Source organism: Cuculus canorus, chromosome 1 (assembly GCF_017976375.1).
Source record: "Cuculus canorus isolate bCucCan1 chromosome 1, bCucCan1.pri, whole genome shotgun sequence".
In the NCBI taxonomy this organism is placed as follows: Eukaryota; Metazoa; Chordata; class Aves; order Cuculiformes; family Cuculidae; genus Cuculus; species Cuculus canorus.
In genome coordinates, this window is record NC_071401.1 from 14,321,668 (window position 1) to 14,326,620 (window position 4,953).

Below are 4,953 nucleotides of genomic sequence, written 5' to 3' on the forward strand. Positions count from 1 at the left end.
TGTGGCCGCAGGTTCTGTTGTAATAAAAGATGACATTTCTGACAAAACATGGAATATGAGTGTTTTGTAAAATTAATTCATTAACCAAAGTAAACACAGACAACTAACCACAAGCTAATTAATCTTCCCTCATATGTAGCCAACCTCTGATATAGATATATTAACAGTTTCATTTAGACTATTTACTTTCTGTGTAATCTCTCTTTTAAGATCCAGGTTAGTGTTTGATATTGATTAAAGGTTTACATATCTGAGAGAGAAACTGTCCACCTTTTCTTCCTTCATCATCCTATTTGATATGCAATTCCAGATGCAGCTTTTGTATTTCCAGCTCTTCAAAAAAAATCTCAGTTCCAAGTCTGATTTTAAAGGCAGAATTTTTGGCTGACAAATAGATGCATCATCAGTTTGGGGGTTCATTATTAACCACACACTCAATTCTTGGAAGTCTGGCTGGGTAATACATGGCCTACATTTGCAAATCGGGCAGCTGCGTGTCTAGGATGTAGTAACTGCATTTGCAGCTGTGAAGACAAGCTGGTACTAGCACTAATGTTACACACTTAACTTTTCATGATTCTCTAGAAATATTAGAATTCTTTAATTTTTTAAAGAAGAAAAAAAGGGATACGAGTCTGGTGTTTACAGGGTTTCAGCTTTACTGCACCCACACAAAAGAATTATAAAATGTTTCTGGTTCTGTTGTCTTTTTCATAATGCAGTGGGATGTTCTCACACCCTGTGACTGGAGAAGCTGCCAGATTCACAAAGAAATCCCCAGCATTTAGTGACACTGTTGCAACTTCACTGGCCAATCAGTTTGTAACAAAGAACTTTAACTGCACAATTTGGGAATACTCATTTCTTCAAAATCATCTCCTTTACAGTTGCAGTGCATCTGCTACCTGATTAAGATTGGAATCTCGATGTTTGATGTTTCAAATGCAGTAATAACAGTTTATAAAGATATCAAACTCAGTAAAGCCACAGCATGCAACTCCCCATAGTAGAAGCTGAGCAAACGATCATGTCCTGGTAGACTTTCTGCGTGTCAATACGGGAGAAAGTTGTTCTAGTCTGATGTTTGCCTGTCTTGCAGGAAACGAACTTTCACTTAAGCCATAGTAGCTTAATTGAACAGCAACTGATAATACTTGTACCTAGCATCTATGGACTTAGAGTAGTTTTAAAAGACAAGCTACACTTTCTTTCAGAAATGGCATCATTGTTAAAAGTCAGAAGTGCCTACATATTTTCTCACATGTATAAAAGGTCGTTTTGGGCACCTAAGTCCTGTACTGACCTATCCAAATATCTTCAGTTTTTGTGAATTCATGCCTTTGTCTTTCACAAACCATGCGAGGAAACGGTCACTGCAAAATGTTCTTTTAGCAGAGACGCTTCAGCTAAATCCAAAGTTCTGCAAAAGAGATGAACATAATGATCAGGAAGGCAAGGAATACAACTAGAGTCAGAGTGGACAGAAGCATCTGAGACTGAACTAGGATCAATTCAAAGTAGCTCACAAAGGCAATGGAAGATGATCAACAAAATCCTCAGCAAGATGCAGAAATCAGTGAAAATCCAATGCAGTGTTAAGCTTTTGTCACTTAAAAATTTATGAATTTTCTGGGACACAAAGAGCTGCTTTTACCTTGTGTGCCTTGAAATTTGCTTCTTCATTGGTTACCTTGACATAAACGCCTAGTTTCTTTCAGGAATTCTCTCTCTTTGGCCTTTGGTGCATCTCACCTCGTCGTCTTGACACTTTGGTTAGAAGATTTTACCAGAGTCATTAGGACTGAGGGCCATGCTGCAGTGTTCATGCACCTTGCATCCAGATCATGCCTTCATCCTACATTAGAATTCCTGATCACTGCTGATAGTCATTATCTATGCAACACTGCAACACGTGACTGATAAAGGATACTTTAAACCATCCATAAACCAGTCTGCAGGCAAAGTGTGCTAATGTGCCTCGTCTGAGCATAGCTGACACTTGAATAAACCAAAAGAGTTAGAAACCTGACAGAAACTAAAAAGATAATTTTCCCCAAGACAACTGCCCCAGAAGTCTACGTCTGCTGCTGTGTGATATACAGATAATGGGTATTTAAGGCTTCATCTGAGCCAGGCTAGCATGTTCCACCCTGTGGATTTTAATTGAACAAGGAAAGCCTTGATTCCACACCTGACGGCAATGTAAAGGTCAGAAAATATAGCACACAGCCAGCATCAGGAGGAAGAAATGATATTAAATACACTGCATTTCTTTACAAATATCTCCCATTTTCCCTGACAAAAGCTATACATTGACAGAAGTCAACTATTTGACAGAGTCTTGTACCTTCCCTGGGAACCATGTGCATAAAGGGTGTTATTTCCAGACTGAAGTAAATCTCTGAGAGGCCATCTACAGCGTATAATGTGGAGCCCAGAGAGATGTGTCAAATCACTAATTGTTAAAGAGCACCTTATTTACCTGCTTGCTGACAGCTATGTGTTCATTATGTAATAAAAGGCTCTTTATATGACAGCAACTACACAGCTATTTAGCCCAGGTATGTCTTCAAATTTTGGAGCCCTTTATAATGAAAATGAAAGGGGAAGTTGGGGAATTATTGAGGGGTGCTATACCTGTTGCAGTAGAGTAAACGATTCTTGGTGTCTCATTAGATGTTTTGGAGATAAAATACAGTTTAGGCTTTGCTTTAAGCTTTACTTTAGTTTAGACTTTGCTTTAGTTGTCTCTGTTAGACGAAAAAGAAACAGAAGTTACAACATATTGGTTTTCACATGAAATAAACTTGCTAGCAGCTTTTTTAAAGCATAAGCTTCTAACTTCTTTAGATAGGACTAATAGATTTCTCTTCACAAAAGGTAGCCTGAATTGGTTAAATGGACCGGGGGCAAAGGTGTCTTCCACCTAAGAATACAATGGGAAGAGGAATTAATAAATGATGAGATCATCCCACTCTCTTTAGGTATCTTTTGTAAACCAAACATATATAATCCATAAGCTATGAAGAGGATTCATAAATCATAGGAAGGTGAAATCTTAAGGCCTGGGATGTACAAGTAGCCAACATGAATATTAAACCTTTGTGGTACCTCTTCAGTATCATGCTAGAATATGAATCTTCTGTGATAAAACACAACATCAAAGTTCCACAATTTTTTAAACAGCCTGAAAATGCAGCATATAATAAAGTGTATTTTCCATCTCTGCAAAGACCTTCAGGAGGTTGGGCAGACACAGTTTAGGTCTAAGTGACTTTTAAATGTGACAACTTATCAAGGTGCCCTTGGAGGCTGTGACAGTATATCAGCTATTTAGACATATGAAGTAAACAGAATCAACCATGTTTGGAATGAGAAGGGAATTTAAATGAAAAGCAAATCAAAGCAAATACTGAAAGGAAGAGAGAAATTAGTAGGTCTAAAGAAGCTGTTTTGTCTGTTCACTTGACTGGTAGTTACTACTTTTGCACCCTGGAAGCACGAGTGTGCATAGTGCAAGGGAGACAGACTGCCCTGCCGGATTCACTGGCCACGTAGGAAAATTTCATACAAATATGGGTACAGGCTGTCCAGTGAGCCTTCTACCAGGGTCATGGTGAAGAACAGCACCTCCAGCTGTATCCCAGGTCATAAAGTTGCTTTGGGAACCTCCCAGGAGTGCAGTATCTCTGCTAAGGTTTAGCAAGACATGCTATTCAGTTCAGCGCTTGATCAGCAGTTCTTTGACAGGCAAAAGTGATCACATGTATAACTCCCTATTCCCTGCTCTGTCATGAATGGAAGCTCCAGCCTAGCAGGGATGAACCCTGTGTTAGTGGCCATGTTGTTTTTCAGCAGAGATGAGACAGAGTTCTGGTACATCCTTGGTGTTCGGATGCAGTGATGACCTTACCAGCATGTGTTGGAACTCTTGAATCATCTTATCCCAGGAGTGGAGAGGCACAGAGATACATAGAGCACAGCTTTTCAGATGGATACATCCTCCTCCTCCCTCCAAGAGTCACACTCCAGCTTACTTCTACCGTAATTTCTGAGTCTAATTTGTATTTTAACTTGGTTGGCCACTAAGGACTCAAAATGTTCATTGTCCAGGTCAAACAAATTGTGTATCTCAAGAGTCCATACTGGGATGAATACCACTTGATAGCTTCAGCAACATAGACAATGGTGTTGAGTGAGTTCTTAGCAAATGACACCAAGTTGAGTAACACATTTCATTTGTTAGAGGGAAGGGATGCGATCCAGAAGGTCCTTGATAGTCCTGAGGAGTGGACCCATGAGAAGACAAGACGTAGTGCAAAGTTCTGCACACAGATTGGAGTAAACCACAACATCAACGAGATTGGGGATGAGGAGATTGAGAGCAGCCCTGCAGAGATGGACTTGTGAATTCTGCTGGACAAAAAAATGGACGTGAAATTGGCAATGTGCACTTGTAGTCCAGAAGGCCTGAGCTGCATCAAAAGTAGCGTGTCCGGCAGGTCAAGAGAGGTGACGCTCTACTCCACTCTGGTGAGACCCCACCTAGAGTACTGCATCCAGCTCTGGAGCTCTCAGCACAGGAAAGACGTGGGCCTATTGGAGTGGGTCTAGAGGAGGGCCACGAAATGATTAGAGAGTTGGAACATGTCTCCTGTAAGGAAAGGCTGAGAGAGAAAGACTGTTCAGCCTGGAGAAGAGAAGAGACTTTTTGCCAAGTTCTGTAGTGACAGGACAAGGGGTAATGGTTTTAGGCTGAAAGAGTTTAAGTTTAGATTGGACATAAGGAACAAATCTTTTATGATAAGGATCCTGATACATTGGAATAGGTTTCCCAGGGAAGTTATGGATGTCCTATCATTGGACACATTTAGAGTCCAGTTGGATGAGGTTTTCAGCAGTTTGATCTAGAGAAAGATGTCGATATCCCTGACAGGGAGGGTTGGACTATAT